At 50.1% G+C, this 18,872-nt stretch overlaps 1 long non-coding RNA gene across 1 annotated transcript; it reads right to left on the bottom strand.

Annotated features, from left to right (window-relative positions):
• Nucleotides 1-709: 709 nt before the first annotated feature.
• LOC147659465 (uncharacterized) lies at nt 710-10,651 on the bottom strand. Its single transcript, XR_015307237.1, has 5 exons — nt 10,440-10,651; nt 8,436-8,847; nt 2,890-3,008; nt 1,308-1,386; nt 710-807 (listed from the first exon to the last, which is right to left on the bottom strand). It is a non-coding gene; the product is annotated as an uncharacterized LOC147659465 (long non-coding RNA).
• Between the last annotated feature and the right edge of the window lie 8,221 nt (nt 10,652-18,872).

Below are 18,872 nucleotides of genomic sequence, written 5' to 3'. Positions count from 1 at the left end.
CTAGACCGCCTTACGGCTCAGCTGGAGCAAGCCAAACAGCGAGTGGATAAACATGACGAGACTCAATCACCTATAAACCAGGGTCTCCGATGCAGGTTATATGCAGGTCGCAACTAAGCAGCATATGATGCAGATGGATAAAGTTCTGGATATTATAAAACGAAGACAAGGAGGCCGGCTCCAGGCACAACATCTTACGCATTTCAGGTATTCCAGAGACCACGGCCATCTCAAAAATTGAGGACTATGTAGAGGCTTTACTTGGGAGAGCTTATTGGCACTGACCCATCCGGTATTTTCTTTGTAGAGAACCCACCACTCACTTAGCTCAAGACCACCACTGGGAGGCCAGGCCAATAGTGGCTCGCCTACTGAACTACCACACAGACATCTCTAAAACAGGCTCACAAGCATGGGGCGATACACCAGGGCAACAACATCTCCTCCTGCACCGACTTCACCTTCACAGATCACAGACTCCCTCCCCCACTAACACCATTCTAATAGCTATCTTACATTGCAAGAAACTTAAGGGAGAAGCAATTTGGTAAAATAAGTCACTACCCCTCACAATTAAGTGGTAAATTCCATCTTCTAAAGATGGACATTAACACTATTTGCAAACATTCAACCCACAGGAGAGCCCCTGTGAGGAAACCTTGACCACCCTTTCCAGTTCTCAAAATTAGCACAGACACAATTATTCAGTTCAACACTTTATTTTACAAGAATGTGAAGCTGTGAAATGAGACGAGGTCTGGTCACCAAAGATTTCCTCCAAGAGGCTTCCTGTGGGAGGAGCGTCACCTACAAGAAAACAAGATGAAGAACATGAGTGGGGACAGCTAAGGTCACCAGATGTTACAGCATCAAAAATCAACCAAGACTATCAGATTATTTACAGGTTTACTCCAACCTCTGCTGTAAACCAAACCAGTAGGATTCCTCCTTCAACCTACAGCCGAGAGAAGGCCCTCAAGCATGTCAGCATATTAAAGGAGGCAGAAAAATGGAGTATGCACAGGCCACTGCCTAGTGAGCTAGTAAGAACACATGTATACATATACCCCATACCCTTGGAAACTTCACTCCTTGAAATTCATTGCTGGGCCACCCTGTGTGTGCGCAGAGATACTTTCTATTCTCCAATTCCCCTCCAGTCCTCTGAGCAATACCACCTTACTCGTGCCATTCCACCACCAGCGTGGATCACTGCTTTCTCCAAACTACTATAGCAAATTTAGTCACATGCGCAACATAATTGGGTAGTGCATGTTACGTCCACACTTCATGAACCCATCACTTACCTTTCATAGTGCAGGGAAAGTCAGACACAGAGTGGACCACCGAGCAACACCAGGTCAGCTGCGGAAGGCGGCTCAGAGGCTGTGGAAAACAGCAACACATTAGGATCTGAAACCATGCACTTGGTTCAGAGGGCAATGATAATTGGTACAAAACTCGGCAAGCCAATATGATTTACCAAAATAATGTAGCAAGGCCTCTTCTGATTCTACTGGTCTGCAGAGGCGCTTGCAAGGGCACATTTGTGAGCTCCCTCCAGTCCTTACTGCATGCGCATCGTGCCCAACTGCACTGCTTCATTTCCACCTCAGGCCATGGAAAGACTCTAGAACACATTTTGCTCTTACATTGCTACTATTCATACTCCTTACAAACCCAGTTGCGTTTGAAGACAAACGATTTCATGAATTACAGGGTGAACGGAATTACCTACTTCATAGATTCAATTTTAATCCTGAAAAAGCAGAGCAATTGGTTTCCAGCAAGGTTTAGAGTATTTCTCTTCTCCTCCCTCCCTCCCTCCCTCCCTCCCTCCCTCCCCACCACCACTGAACTCAAACACCTTTTTTATGAACATCAAAACAGTCAGGTTCTACAAACAGGCGGTTAATGAAATTCTTTGTGGTAAAAGTAAATTGTACACTTTTCAAAACTATTCACCAGGGATTTAATTGGAAACAGGTTCCGCATTGTTATGGTATATTCTATTGCAGATGGAGAAAAAAAATTCCAACACACAATAGTACTCAGTTTATTTTATGGTAATTTGAATTAAATTTCAATAACACTGGATTTCCATGATTTAGTCACCTCAGTTTACTTGCCATCACAATGGGTGCTTCCAACACCCACCAACCACGCATGCAACCTGTGAGTCATTCTGGACAACGCTCTGACCCAGCAAGTCAACACTTTCTTCCTCCTGCTTCAACACCCTCCGCAAGATCTACAGATGGATCCTCACTGAAAGCAGAAGTCACCCAAGCACTAGTCAGCAGCAGGCTGGACTATGGCAACGCCCTCTACACAGGAACCGCGGCCACACTCCAGAAGAGACTAACACATACAAACCACCTCTGCACGCCTCATCCTTGTACTCCCTCACCACCCACCTGAGAGATCTGCACTGGCTCACGGTCAACAAGAGGATCAACTTCAAGCTCCCCACCCACGCCCAACTTCAAGCTCCTCACCCACGCCCACAAAGCACGCCAACACTGGACCAGTATACCTCAAACGACTGTCCTACACCCCAAACCGCCAGCTTCACTCAGCCAACCTCACACTCACCACCATGCCACGCACCGCCAAACGACCACCAGCAGAAGATCATTTTCCCACCAAGACATGGAACACCCTCCCCATCCACCTGTGGCAGACCCAGGGTCTGCTGACCTCAGGAGAACTCTCAGACCTGGCTGTTCGACTTGCAGCTGCTCCCCAACACACACACACACACACACACACACACACACACACACACACACACCCCCCTCCTCTGCACCCTGAGACCCTCACGGGCGAGTAGCACGCTCTACAAATGTTTGATTGAATTGATTTACATCATATAAACTCATGACTTACCCTTTCAAGTGCAGTTTGATTTAGATCGGTTCCAAGCAGACATGTAGGAAACGTCTTCATCTGTGCATCAGGAATTTGTTCTGGATTGAGAAGAGGCCGCTTCTAAAGCAGTGGTAAATCTGTAATGATAACAAGGACAAGTTAGAACAAAGCTCCAGTGGAGAATCAATTATCTTCAGGAGGGACAGTGACATATTTGGCCATACTGTACCAGCAATCAAAAGGTAGCAGCTCGTCTGCCACAAGGGTTTCTCCTCGAGGGATTGGAGTATATTTCACTGCGAGATGCCCAAATAGAGGCGTTCTGTACGGCCCTTGGGTGCCAAAATTCAGGCTATCTCGAGAGAGGCGACAGACCAGCGCCAATTTCCGCCACCTCTCCATAGACGTCAGCACTGCAGCCGGTTCCCCACATGGTCACCACCCCTAAAAGTCCTTTGATGGCCACATGGGGAGCCGGCTGCAGTGCTGAGGTCGGGCTTAAATTAAAGCCACATTTTTTAATTTAGTCATCACATAATAAAAAAAAGTAGTAAGAAATGAGAGTAGAGAAAGTGGGAATACAAAGACAGGAAAGACAAGAGGCAGGATATTTGCGGAAAAGTAACAATGTAAAGATTGGGCATCACAGCTACCCACCAAGGGGGTACTCAAATGTTTTGCATCTAAAGACATTCACCAAATAATCTTCACTAGCCATCCCTTATGGGAGGCTAGCAGCTCAAACGCCGGGACATGCAGCCTTAATTGGCACAAGTACCTAGGGCATGGTACTAAAGAAGCTGCCCAAGGGCTGCAGCATGGATTATGCCACCCTCAGGGAGACACACAAACTGCATGCAGACTGCCACTGCAGGATGCGTGAAAGGGTGCACGCCCTTCGGCAAACCAGACCTAGCACACCATGTGCAATGCCCAAATTCAGTGCCTTATATGCAATTCAGTCATATAGCAGGCGTTAGAGTCATAGGGTGCATTCTAATTATTGTACGGGGCATATCTGCATGAGCCTAGTTCCATAGGCAGTTCAGGCTGGACTGAACCCAAGGTGAGCAGGGTCAGGATTGATTTGCATATGGCTGGGTTTGAACTGGAATGGCATTGGAAGCCACAAAACAGGATTTAGGCCCAGATCTCTGTTCTGGAGAGTGAATGTCTGGCATTGCTCAACATTCTGTCCATCAATTGTGTTTTAAAAGTTCCCTTAAGAAAGTATTGCAAGCAATCAGGCAGCTCTGTTAAATATATGTACTGGTCATTACAAGTTACTCAGCTACATAATCAAGGAACCAAAATGGTGCGTGGTATCAAACACCTAGCCTCAATAAATCTATACGGATGCCAGGCCCAGATGTGCAAAATGCACCCAGAGGGCATCTTAAAGGTGCCCCCTGACTGGCATTATTCAGCCTGCCACCACAGACCAGACGTTTGATCCAACCCCCTTCCTTTGCCCCCCAGACTTGAGTCGCACTCTGGCCAGAACAATGCCTGCTTTGGAGGAAGGGTGTTCACACCACCTTCAGCAGGAAGGCTAGAGAAAGCAGGATGTCAGTCTGGGGATGAAGTCCTCGCCAGTCTTGCATAGGAGAGCATGGCTTACCTCAGACGAAGAAAGCTTCCCCCTGCCCAGAGGGGTATTTGGCATCAGAGCAGGTGGGAAATTAGTCAGTAGGTGTGTCACAGGTTAGGCTCACCCGTAAGGTGCGCCTGCTGAAGGACAGCCAGGAAAAAGGTTTCACCATCTTTGATTTGATGACACTAGGAACTCAGTCGGGATTGTGCCCAATCTCCACCAGAAGTGGGGCTAGGGAGGAGGAGGGGGGGGGGGGGGGGTGTAGTCATCCCAGCATAAGTATCCCATTGAGTACTACCTTACACTCCCCCTAAATTCAGTATTTAGGGGTCCCCGACAACAGGAATTCAGATTATACTTCCTCAGAGCTGAATAGGACAATAGAGCAGTCACCGGGAAACAGGAATGGTCACGCACTTGGCGCAAGACCCCGTGTAACTGCTGGAATCGCGACAATTGCAAAAACCCAACTCGTCCGAAAGCAGTGCATCCTCTCCAATGCTTGGAGGACGGCCCGTCACTTTGACAGCCAGTTAAAATCTCCCTTCGGGTGGAGGAGCCACCCCCCTACGATCACAGTGGTATTGAGACCTGCTGGCCAAGAGGCTCACCAGGGGCGCATCTCGCTAGGAAGAAGTCTTCATAGCTCCAGGAGATCAGATCCATCCCTGTGCCAAGTTGAGGGATGAAAGGCCCTCAAGGTGTTCTACAGCACCATTAATTACCCTGCCCTTGTATGATCTATTTTATTATTATGTCACGATTAGAGCATGTTATGTTATGTGTGTCTTTTATAGCGCTCGGCTACTCAAGAGTGTCCCGGCGCTTTATTGACAGCCTGAAAAAGACAAACACAACACACAGATTAAAAGAGAACAGGGTTGGCAGAATAAAGAAGTCTAGGAAGCAAAAAGCCAAGTTTTCAGGCCCTTCCTGAAGGCCAACAAATTTGAGGTACTGCGCAATGTCAGGGGCCGAGAGTTCCAAAGCTGTAGGGCCCGGGACAAAGGAACGACCTCCAATACGGGCCTTCCTCACATGAGGAACAGTGGCAAGAAACAACGACTCTGATCTCAGAGATCGTGAAGGACGATAGAAGACAAGCCTCCTTTGAAGGTATTTAGCCCCTGCGGCATAAAGGGCCTTGTGAGCAAGAGTTAAGGCTTTGAAAACTACCCGCTTCCGGATAGGCAGCCAGTGAAGAGACTGCAACAAGCCAGAAACTGACTCGCCTATGCAGGCCAAAAATGGCACGCGCTGACGCGTTCTGGACCACCTGCATCCGTTGCAGGAGATATTCCGGCAGGCCAAGATATAGGACGTTGGAATAGTCCAGTCTTGAACCGATCAAGGCCTGTACCGTGGTCCTCCTGGGTCCTCAGAGAGCAAACGGAAAAACTTCCGAAGCATGCGGAGAAGACCAAAGCAGGTGCCAGTGAGGGCAAGGATCTGAGATCTTAAAGTTAGGCCATTGTCAATTTTGATCCCCAAATTCTTAGCTAACTGAGACGACCGCACCGGAGGAGACATGTCAGCGGGCCACCATACCTGCCAGTCCGGATTGGATTGACAGCCGAAGAATAGCACCTCCGATTTATCTGAGTTGCACTTGAGGCTGTTCAGTTGGAGCCCTTTGAAAACAGCCCCAAGGCACTCTCGGATACTCTCTCCATCAAAATCCTCTCCTTTCCAACAGGTAAAGAGCAACTGGGTGTCGTCGGCGTAGGATACAATCTGGGCCCCGAAAGACTCAGCCAGGGCCGCCAGAGGGGTCATAAAGATGTTAAAGAGAGTCGGGCTCAACACAGAGCCCTGCGGGACTCAGACTCCCAATGGCAGCATCTCAGCAGAGCTGAAGGAGGCCCAGACCATTTGTCGGCGGCCGGCCAGAAAAGATGTAAACCAGCTAAGCACCGTCCCCCTCAGACCGATCTCATGAAGTCTGACGAGCAAACCCTCATGGGGGACGGTGTTGAAGGCCGCCGACAAGTCAAGCATTATCAGCATGGCTCTGCCACCCAAGTCCAGCATCTCCTTGATGGCTTCAGACACCTCCAGCAGCGCAGTCTCAGTGATAAGATTAGGGCGAAAGCCCGATTGAGTGGAATGAAGCAGATCGTGCGATTCCAAAAAATTAGAAAGCACATTGTTCACGTGCTTCTCCAGGATTTTGGCCAATGCAGGAAGGAGAGAAATGGGTCTGTAATTGGCCAAGACCTCGGGATCTAGACCAGGCTTCTTAATAAGGGGAATGACCATAGCCTGTTTCCAAGCTGGTGGGACCACGCCCTGGCTCAAAGAGATTCAGGAGGGGATTGACCAGCGGATTTACCACTGCCGCCTTCTTCGCCAGAAATTTGGCCGGACAAGGGTCGAGCGGCGAACCCGATTTAAGATTGGCCAGGAGTGTCAATGACGAATGAGTTGAAATAGGCGGAAAGTCTGTCAGGACTGGCCCTTGGGGAACCGATTGAACTGGTCCATCCTCAAGACAAGGGGAGACAACAGCCGGCCTCGATGGAAAAGAGCCCTGAATCAGCTTAATCTTTGTGGTAAAGAAGCATGCGAGATCCGACGGCCACGTCTCAATGGGGGCAGTCTGGGTCGCATTCACCGTGGGGCAATAAATTCCCTAACGATCGTGAAGATCTTTGCAGGAATTCGAGGCAGCCTCAATCCTCCTAGCAAAGTAGCTCTTCTCGAGGAGGATGTCTCGATGATAGGCTTTGACCATGGTTCTATATTAGAGTCTGGCAACTGGATCGTACTGAGCTCACCAGGCCCTTTCCGCCACCTTGCATTGCCTACGGGAGGCAAGCAGCGCTTCAGTGAACCAGGGAGCAGAGACCCGTTTGGACAATGAACGAGGCCCCCTCGAAGGGGCCAAGTCATTCAGCCTGTCCACAAACCAGGCCTGCAAGGACTCCAGGTCCCTATCCAGAACCCCCGTAAGAGGGCAAGGATGTTCGCTCAGTGCCTGCGTTAACATTTCTGGGGTCACCCGATGGTATGCCCTCGACGCTGATCCTTGCTGTCTGGGGTCACTACTCAGGGGTTTCTTATTGCAAGTCAATAGCTGCCATCTGCTCACCCCCTTGCACTGCCCATCACCATGATTAAAAGCCTTAAATACAGCTATAAAGTGTGCATTTAGCTACACAGCAGCTTAGAATGGAGGGATGGTAGAATCCATACGAACAAATGCAATGTATCAAAGGGATGCAGTGAGAAGAGTTTGGGGGGGCTGGCCTGCTCACACAGGTGGTATTGGATTGGCATCAGATTCTATGGTGAAGACTGCAGCATGACTAAAGGTACATTGAATGGTTTCATTTGTTGTATGGTCAGTTGACCCTTAAACCAGGAAGTAGTATTCATTTCCATTCCCCAATCTGTTGTTCAAGAGTCTGATTTTCTTGCCTCAAGAAGGGTGGAGCTGAAAGGGGTCTGTTTTTTGGCCTAATCAGTTTTGTAGTTTGTAGGGTAAAAGAATATTACAATGGCAGAGTGAGAGTTGACTCTTATGCACCAAGTTCAGAGCAGGCCAGGTTCATCCAGAGGGTAAGAATAGACTAGAAGAGCCGACGGAGCGCAGACTACCCAACGGAGGGAACTTAAGTACAGATAATGAGTTTATGGCAGAAACACCTTTATGGAAAAGTTGTCGTTTTACGGGCCTCACACTAATGTAATAAGGTGCACTAATATAAAGCCAGTTTCTGCAGTTTGGATTTTGTGCAGTTTTAAGGGCTCCTACTCCCCTTGCAGCCCAGGGTGAGCAGTGGCTCCAGTAGATTCACTGTGTGTATCCTCCCCCTCAGTGTTCATGGAGTCTGGCTACAAAGAGTCACACTGCAGTCTTTGAGAGGAGAGGCCTTCTTGAAGATGAAGGTCACTAAGCTTGGACCCCATGGATGAGAAGCAGCGTTGCCAGATTACTCCGGACTACACTACATTTTAACGCGCTTACCTCAATCTTTCCTGAAAATGCTCTGCATGGAGAACCCCAAGTAGAGCAATTCAGCAACGCCGGCTTAAACCCAGAGATTGCAGGACCGGAGAAATTGTCTTCGTGGCAAACACCAGGTTTCGCTGAATTACTTTATTTTGAGAAATCAAAGTCATGGGCACACTGATTTAGTGGAAGAGTCCAAAGAAGCCACAGGGAAGCCAGCAGAACCTAATTAGAAAGAAAAAACTAGCAGATTCATTGCAAGCTGCGGAGGAGAAATCATTCTAGGGGAAATGTCCGCAGACAAGACCCACGAAAGAACCAGCCAAGCACTCCACGACTTCCATCTAAGGAAAGAGAAAGGCTTGGAATTGCCAAGGCAAGCTTCACCACGCTGTGCCAACACGCTACACTGCGCCTCTGGAACAACCTGAAAAAGAGGATAAAAAAAGTTAATGCAAACTCAAGCTAAGACACATAGGCTAGCGGGCAAAATACCATCCCACAACACCCCACCACCTACAAAGGTGGTTGGTACTGACTGATATGAGAAGTTCTGAAAAGTTGCAGGAAACATAACCAGCTACGAGCCTGTATGAAAACAAAAAAAACAAAAAAACACACAAACATTACATTGCACGCCATCTTTAAAGAGATGGCATCTCCACACTGCGCGCTTCCATGGAAACCCACGACCACCCTCTCAAACCGAGAGAACCTACCAACTGTAACCCCTGTACAGATCCACAGGGGGGGGGGGGCACAAACCCCCCAAAATGTACGAACAGCCCCTAAAATATAACCAAAATAAGGAACTGCACCAATCTTTCAGCGGCTTCCCCAGGAGACAGAGGCAACAGACACAGCGGCACAAAAGTGTTCTGGGTCACCTTCTTCCCAAATTCATAATAGGCGCTCAACACCCGTAACGCTGCTCCCACAACCAGAAATGACACGTCCTCTCCCTGAACTCAGCGCTCCCAGCAAGAAGTGTTTTGATAAATGACCGTGCGGAAGCCCCTCTCCTAACTGGAGCTCAACCCTAAGAAACTAACATCGGGTGCCTTACCCTGGAGCCAGACACACGGACTGCAAGAATCACCTGGAAACGAAAAACTAACAGCATTACTGCACAATAGAACCGTGAAATGGACTTTAATTCAAACGGCAAACAACTCGTACAAAACGCCCCGAACCTTAGAACCGAAATTGCATCAAACATTTCCTCTCCCACCTTTAACACCGGTTTGAACAGCAAGCACTGCAAAAGCAGAAAGTTGTTATAAATCGTCTTTATTGGCATTTACAATAGGAGACAAAACAAAGAAAGCAACCGATTCCATCATCTGCCTTTCAAATAACTACCCCCACCCCCGATTCACTCCGGTCCTTGAGATTCATAGCTGTACTGGAAGCGTAAACTAGAATTTAACCTACTAGAATGATATCTTGTTTAATTCTTATCAATTCACTATATCTTGTTTAGGGAACTCCAGATTTCCCAGACTGGTGTGTCCCTTCCAGGTACCATTTTCCCACCCATGAGAGTTATTCCAGTTTTATATTGAACTACAACTCCCAGAATACAATCTTATACTAATAGAAAATTGCTTTGCCAAGTCATTTGACCATATTTACACCAAATGGTTTGTTTTGGATGAATAGTTTAGAAATACACGTTACACACACACACACACACACACACTAAACATCACAATACAAAGACTTAAATATATAAGCATTTAACCTCAATGCGGCCAGGGTTGAAAGGCATAAAAACAGTTCAAATAGTTGTATTCAGTACAGATTAACGTGTACCTAAATAACAAGCCAGAGAATGGAGACAAAAGCGGAGTAATACAGTGTAAGAAATCAAATTGAGGTATAACAGTATCTCAAAGGAAAGCATTATCTGGTCCAAAAGACAACTTCAAGAAAGATTGAAAATTACACGAAGAGCTGTAATTGAACATTTACGAAGTACATAAAACAAACACCACCAACGCTCGGTCCTTCACCCACCTCCGAAAAACAGTTCAGTCTTCAGACTTCATCCGCCAGGAGATGAACACTGAAGGCCTAAAATACAAAACCAGAACATTACGGACACCAAAGTCACTCGGGAACGTTGGGTGAGTAACAATACTCAACAACATAGCAGAAAACGTAAACAGCAGAGAACTGCATTTAAATCCGAAACAAGCTCCCCAACCTCCCTCCACACACACCAACTCACCAGAACAAGGAAACAGCAGCAGAGTTTAAATCAATAGTTCAGGTGAGACACGAGGTCACGTGGCCACCTTTGGACAAAACAGAGGCTCGCTGTTCATTAGAGGCCACGCCTATTGCGGTCACGTGACAGTCTCATGGCCAATCCGAGGCTTCCCTGGGATTTTGGCGGGAACGAGGAGGCAGGTGGAGCTCGAGGGGATGGAGCCGGGTGAACCTTCCAGGTGTCACTGATTGGCTCCAGACTGAGAGCGGAGCTGTGATTGGCCAGGTGGTATTAGGTGATGGAGCAGCTGTGTCTTCAGCTCCCGGAAGCTTCTGGGTACCTGAGGGTGAGCAGGGAATAGCCCCGGAAGAGGAATTGTTCTCTGGTCGGAGTAGGTTCGCCTAATCACACTGGGCCTTTAATACCTCGCATGGTTCATTTCAAAAGGGGGCGTGCCTTGTGCACAGTTTATTGACTAGGGCTGCAGGGGAGAAGCCCAGGAGTGGAGTGAGAATAAAGGAAAGAGGGGGGACGGGTTAGGGTTGTGACCTGCCTCTATTTCACCAGGCCATGCTCTCTCGTCCTGGACTTTTCTTTGATAGTCTGAGGCATTCTGGGAGTTGTAGTCTTGGTTCATCTGCAGTGCACAGCACTGAACATGTCGGATTAACATGCTTCCTGTAAAAGGAAAAGCTAGGCCTGCATCCAAGGGTGGCTGACCGGGACGGAGATGTTAGGTTTAAAAAATATCTGTTATTACATCGGGATTTTGTTTCATAATGGATGCAGCCATCCACAGACAAGATGTGTTCACTTTCCAAACCAAGTTTCAAGGTTTACACACTTGCAACAATGCACTTTTGCTGATGGAGTCCCATTACAAAGCAGAGATACAAATTGGTATGGGGCAGCACTTTTAATGTGGCTTGACCAACTTTACAGTACTTTAAATTAGTAGGTACTGAGTACCTGCACTTCATCAATTTGAAAGGGAGAGTACCAGCACTGGTGAATTACTTGTAATGGGAGAGTACGGACACTGATGCATTGCTTGTAATAGGAGAGTACGAGCACTGGTGCATTACTTGTAATGGGAGAGTACGGACACTGATGCATTGCTTGTAATGGAAGAGTACGAGCACTGGTGCATTACTTGTAATGGGAGAGTACCAGCACTGCTGCATTACTTGTAATGGGAGGGTACCAGCACTGGTGCATTACTTGTAATGAAAGAGTACTGGTGCATTACTTGTAATGAGAGAGTACCAGCACTGGTGCATTACTTGTAATGGGAGAGTACCAGCACTGGTGCATTACTTGTAATGGGAGAGTACCAGCACTGGTGCATCACTTGTAATGTAAGAGTACCAGCACTGGTGCATTACTTGTAATGGGAGAGTACCAGCACTGGTGCATTACTTGTAATGGGTGAGTGCCATCACTGGTTCATTACTTGTAATGTAAGAGTATCAGCACTGGTGCATTACTTGTAATGGGAGAGTACAGCACTGATGCATTACTTGTAATGTAAAAGTACCAGCACTGGGGCATCACTTGTAATGGGAGAGTACCAGCACTGGTGCATTACTTGTAATGGGAGAGTACCAGCACTGGTGTGTTACTTGTAATGGGTGAGTGCCATCACTGGTTCATTACTTGTAATGTAACAGTACCAGCACTGGTGCATCACTTGTAATGGGAGAGTACTAGCACTGGTGCATTACTTTTAATGGGAGAGTACCAGCACTGGTGAATTACTTAAAATGTGAGAGTACCAGCACTGGTCCATTACTTGCAATGGGAGAGTACCGGCACTGGTGAATTACTTGTAATGGGAGAGTACAGGCACTGGTGCATTACTTGTAATGTAAGAGTACCAGCACTGGTGCATCACTTGTAATGGGAGAGTACTAGCACTGGTGCATTACTTTTAATGGGAGAGTACCAGCACTGGTGCATTACTTAAAATGTGAGAGTACCAGCACTGGTGCCCTACTTGTAATAGGAGAGTACCGGCACTGGCGAATTACATGTAATGGGAGAGTACAGGCACTGGTGCATTACTTGTAATGTAAGAGTACCAGCACTGGTGCATCACTTGTAATGGGAGAGTACTAGCACTGGTCCATTACTTGCAATGGGAGAGTACCAGCACTGGTGCATTACTTAAAATGTGAGAGTACCAGTGCTGGTGCCCTACTTGTAATAGGAGAGTACCGGCACTGGTGAATTACATGTAATGGGAGAGTACAGGCACTGGTGCATTACTTGTAATGTAAGAGTACCAGCACTGGTGCATCACTTGTAATGGGAGAGTACTAGCACTGGTCCATTACTTGCAATGGGAGAGTACCAGCACTGGTGCATTACTTAAAATGTGAGAGTACCAGTACTGGTGCCCTACTTGTAATTGGAGAGTACCGACACTGGTGAATTACATGTAATGGGAAAGTACAGGCACTGGTGCATTACTTGTAATGGGAGAGTACCAGCACTGATGCATTACTTGTAACAGGAGAGTACAGATATTTCTTGGTAGCAAACAGGCCTTTTGGGTAGTGAGTAAGCTGAATTTCTATATGTACTTATTTCTTTCCATTTTCAGCCCTGGTGCTAGAGCGCCCCTCATTCCAGTACTGTGACTACTCTGCTGATCTGCGAGAGCACTGCAACATTGTTCTATAGTACCTCACACCCTTTCAATTTTCACTCTGGTCTCACACACAACTCTATTAAACTTCCCCAGTCCTGACTCAGTATCCCTGACCCATCAGCCGTACCTGTACTGGGACCAACGTACCTGCCGATCCAGTGCTGGAACCCCGCCCTCCTTCACCACCACTACTACCCATGCACCTCAACGCTAGTCCTCCTTACCCTCAGCTGCGCCAGTACTGAAACCAGTAACCTGTATGCTGCCGACCCCACTGCAGCACTGACCTGCAGTACCTGGTGCTATTCTGAAATTGGCACCATTAACACAGAGATCCGTACTTTGGAGACCATCGACTACCATAAATGCATGCATGAAAAAACAAGAGGAAATTAACCCCCCCCCCCAAAAAAAATTACTCGATACAACACTTTCTTTTGTTGACATATCTAGTGCTTAGAATCACTGGAGGAATCATCATCCATCTGCCTGGCTCCAAGGCTTGTTGGCTCCAAGGCTTGTTGGCTCAGTCTACAACCGAGAACCCAAGATTTGTTTTATGATGCATAATATAGCCTTATAGCCCGCCATAGCGGGCTATATCGGCTATTAAAGTCCCACTGAATCGTTAAAGGCCCGAGCCGAAGGACTTTAACAAGACAGCGGGACTTTAATTGCCGGTACAGCCCTGCTACGAAGGCCTATAAGGCTATTAGAACATTCTGCCACTAGAGGGCAGAATGTTCTAACAAATTAAACAAAGGGTTCTCGAAGCTCGAGGGGATATAAATCCCCTCGAGCTTCAGAAGCCTTTGTAGAACATTGGAATGTTGCTCTGCGGGCTTTTACCGGCCCATAGAAGCAGGGAGCACTCCATTGTCTGCAATGGAGCTCCCAACATTCCAATGTTCTAATGAACATTATTGACATTTGTTGGACCCGGCCTCGTGGCGTGGTTCCCCCCCGCTACTCAACTCCCCGTTAGCCCAGCTCCATACCTAGAAACCCGTAGTTGCTCTGCCCATGTCCGACCAAACACCCATGGCCTGCATCGGCCTGTCCCCGGCCACCTTCCCAGCCCGCGTGCCCCAAACCCGCAAGGCCCCATAGGCCACCGGCAGCCATTTTCCCTTCCCGAGATCCCTGATGCCGTGGGCCTAGCATGACCGCAGCCCCAGCGCAGCGTAGGCTCCAGACGCGCCAGCCCCCGTTGGGAGGGTGAGGGCTACCCTAGTGAGAGAGACGAGGAGTTTCGATGGCACCTCCGGCTTTCCCTGAGAGACTGGTTTCGATCACACCTCTGGTCTACCCCCTGAGGGCTAGTTTCGATTGCACCTCTGGCCTCCCCGAGTGCTGGCTCCAGACCTGCTGGGCGTCTGGGAATTCCCGGACACATCCTCAAAGGGGATCAAAGAACCAACTCCCATGGGCCTCACCCATGGGCCACCCCCACAGCCTCGGACCTCCACCTGTGAGGGTCCGGACATCAAAGGGCCACTGGACTATATCAAGGGCCACCCCGGAACTAGCGGGCAGTTGTATCTTGGACAAGGAAGCCCTGCTGATCTGATCGCGGCTGAACTGAACCTCGTGAACTCTTTGAGCCCTGCTGACGCTGTCGCGGCTCGTTCTTGGAACTGAACCATCGGAGCCCTGCTGACCTCGTCGCGGCTCGAGCTTGAACCTTGAAGACATCTACTGAACTCTCTGAGCCCTGCTGACGTGGTCGCGGCTCCTCCTGAACTTCCTCCAGAGCGAGCCCTGCTGACGTTGTCGCGGCTCGAGGAATATTCTAGTCCGGCTGGACTATCGAATCTACCAAACAAGAGAGAACCATCCTCAAGTGAGTAGGATCACTAGTGCGACTACCACCTTCCGTATCCCCCCGGCTAGAGGATTGAGAGCTGTGCGCAGGGTACGCTACGTACTGGCCTACGAGAGTAAGACTGTCCCGCTACCCCCTCCCTAAAAGACTTGAGACTCTCTGCGATCCCTCGATCATTGTACATAAGTGTGATAATACTTTTCTTCGTGATTATAAAGAAGTTGATAACAAATCCCTTGGTGTTGTGTCTGTTCATAAGCGTGGTGTTGTCTTCGTGTGTACGATTCGCTACCTGAGGCCTTCCCCGGTGGAGACCCCTCATAAGGCTCGGCATTATTGGTGGGAGAGGTGGGTCACGGAGGAGTTGGGTAGACATAACCCGGCCACTGGGATCGCCGCTTCTAACATTGGTGGCAGCGGTGGGATAAGAGCCTACGCCTAGAATCATACAGTAAAGTGACTGACACACCACCCGAACAAGACCAACCATGAGTCTCACCGGAACCAGCGAGAAAACCGCATTCCAGAAAGAAAAACTGGAAGATTATACCCACAAAGAGATAAAACAATTCTGTAAAGATTTCCGCATCGCTACCACTGGGTTGAGCACCAAAGACGACTTCCAGAAAGCCCTGACGGCCTGGGTGGAAGCCGGGGCCCCTCTCCCCACGACTGAAGGAAACGGTGGAGAGGAAGAGCCACTGACCGAAACTGACGGCCCGAGGGATGAGGGAGCCGACTCCCTGCCACGGAATACCAGCGCGGAGAGAGGTCTGTCAATAGAAGAAATGGCAGACCGGGAGCGCAACCGAAACCACGAGCTAGAACTGGCCCGACTTAAAATCGAAGGAGAACTCAAGCTGGCAGAACAAAAACTAGCCATCGAGCAGTTACGGCTGCAAGGAGAATTGGAAGACAAGAAGCTCCAGCGAGAGCTAGAAGAAAAGAAGCTCCAGCGGGAGCTAGAGGAAAAGAAGCTCCAGCGGGAGCACGAAGGGAAGAAACTCCAACTCGAACACGAGCGCAGCTTGAAAGAGCTCAAAATTAAAGCCTGGAACGAAGAGACCCGACCCCCGGGAAACAGAGACCCTGGACCCCTGGTCGAACCGAAAGTACACATCCCCAAGGATGTGGTGAAGGAGTATTATAAGAATGACGATATCCAGCAGTGGTTCAAAGCGTACAAGGTCGCCATGACAGCCCACCGAGTACCTGAGAAGGATTGGGGGGCTGGATTGTGGGGCCGCTTCCTCAGCGAGGGAAGAGACACCCTGCTGGATCTGCCCTCCGTCAACGTGAACTCCTACACCCACATGAAGGACGCCCTCATGGCCCGCTATGGGCTCACTCCGGAAATGTACCGACAGAGATTTCGCGACTGCAAAAAGATACCCAGCACCACATGGGTCGAATATGTGAATTTCTACAGCTGGGCTTTGGAAGGGTGGATCAAGGGCAGCAAAGTGACCACCTTCGAAGGACTCGTAGACAGACCTCATCGCCTATGAACATCTGACCAACAATTGCTTTGTAGAACTGAGACAGCACCTTCTCGATAGCAAGTTGGCCGACCCCCGGAAGTTGGTTGTCGAGGCTGATCAATGGGTGAACACCCGAGTCCCCCGAAGCCCAGTGGGGGACTATAACAGAAACGAGCAAGAAAAGCCATGTCAGAGGGGCAGGGGGAATCAGAATAGACAGAGGGGTCCCCAGGCAGGGCCTCCTCGCAGTCCCCCTAGAACCCAGCCAGGGACCTCCCCGCCAGACGCAAGGGCCGGATTCCCTCCTGTTAGATCAGGACCCCGAATAGCCACAGCCTGCTACCGATGTAACCAAACAGGGCACTATGCCAACGACCCCAACTTCCCCATGCTCAAGAAGGCCCCTGTTGCAGGTCCCCCTGAGCGCCACCTCACCAACGTAGCTCTAGAAGAAGAAGAGGAGATAGAGGACCCCGAGGGGTGGGAACCAGCAGCCATGACCTTAGTCTCCCTGGGGGATAGAGATATGGTCCCCGGAACCTTCCTACCAGACAACACAGAGAAATACCGACAGCAGGTGACTGTCAACGGGTTCCGCATAGGAGCTCTCCCAGATACCGGGGCCAGCATTACTGCTGTGAAAGAGCACCTAGTCACCCCAGACCAAATAGTACCCCGTGCCTCCTGCAGAGTGATCTCCGCTGACAATTCCGTCCGCACCTGTAAGATAGCTCAGGTCCCATTCGAGTGGGAGGGCGTCTCCGGAGAGTTACGAGTGGTGGTCCGCACCGACATGGCCGTGGACTGTCTCCTCGGTAACGACCTGGAGAGCTCCCCCTGGAAGCAAGTAGAGCGAAAGACACACCTCGAGATGGTGGGCCTACCCAAGTGGGCTTGCGTGACCACCCGATCCATGTCGGCCCGGGTGGCCACTCCCGTTGAGCTGACCCCTGACAACCCTCGCCCTGTCTCCGCCGAGCCGGAGGGCAGCGGGCAGACCGAAGGCCTTGACCTCTTTCCCAGCGAAAGCAGCGACCCCGACCCTGGTCTCCTGGACCAAGCTGGTGAGCCAGCCCCGAGCACGGACGACCTCCCTGAGTTGGCCCAGTGGCGCCAAGAGGGGGGCCCTACCAGGGGGGGCCCTCCGGGAGGAGTTCTGCCTGGAGCAGACATCCTGTCCCTCCCTAGTGGGGCCACGGCAGCAGGCCGCCGCCCAGGCCGCCGGCGACCAGTCCGGCTCCCACCATATCTATTGGGAAAATGGCCTGCTATATAGCGAACAGAAGTCCGCCAAACTAGGGTCCGCCCGAGTGCTGGTGGTACCCCTACGTTTCCGCGGATTCCTACTCAACCTGGCCTATGATGTGCCCTTGGCGGGACACGTGGGTCAAGATAAAACGTACCACCGGTTGGTCACCCATTTCTACTGGCCACACATGCGCTCTGATGTGGAGGCCCACTGCAGGTCCTGCCCCACGTGTCAGGCTAGCGGAAAGAGCGGAGGGTGACGCAAAGCTCCTCTCCAACCCTTCCCCGTGGTCAGTACCCCCTTTGAACGGGTGGGAATCGATATCGTGGGGCCCCTTGACCCCCGAACGTCCTTAGGACACCGGTTCATCCTGGTGGACCACGCCACCCGATACCCCAAGGCCACCCCCCTCCGAACAGTGACAGCCCCCGTGGTGGGGCGGGCCCTCATGGGGATCTTCTCCCGGGTGGGGTTCCCGCGAGAGGTAGTGAGCGACAGAGGAACAAACCTCATCTCCAAGTACATGAAGTCTCTCTGGCAACAGTGCGGGGTGACGTACAAGTTCACCACCCTGTACCACCCCCAAGGTAACGGCCTGGTCGAGCGGTTCAACCGCACCCTCTAGGGGATGATCATGGGCCTCGAGGAATCCCTGAGACGCAAGTGGGATGTCCTCCTCCCCTGCCTCCTGTTCGCGTACCGCAAAGTCCCCCAGAAGTCCCTGGGGTTCAGCCCCTTCGAGCTGCTCTACGGGCACCCCGTCCGAGGACCCCTCAGCCTGGTCAAGGAAGGGTGGGACGATGTCCTTGGAGCCCCCACCAGATGTGTTTCGATACATTCTGGCTCTTCGCAGCCTAACTCTGAAGTTCCGAGACCTGGCTGAGGCAAACCTCGAGGCCAGTCAAGAAGAAATGAAAAGGTGGTATGACCAGAATGCCACTCTGGTCGAGTTTCAGCCCGGACAACAGGTCTGGGTGATGGCCCCTGTGGAACCCTGTGCCCTGCAGGACAAGTGGGCAGGTCCCTTCA

This window comes from Lissotriton vulgaris, unplaced genomic scaffold, assembly GCF_964263255.1.
Source record: "Lissotriton vulgaris unplaced genomic scaffold, aLisVul1.2 SCAFFOLD_1376, whole genome shotgun sequence".
In the NCBI taxonomy this organism is placed as follows: Eukaryota; Metazoa; Chordata; class Amphibia; order Caudata; family Salamandridae; genus Lissotriton; species Lissotriton vulgaris.
The sequence above is the reverse complement of the archived record's forward strand: the minus strand, read 5'-3'. Positions and strand labels throughout refer to the sequence as shown.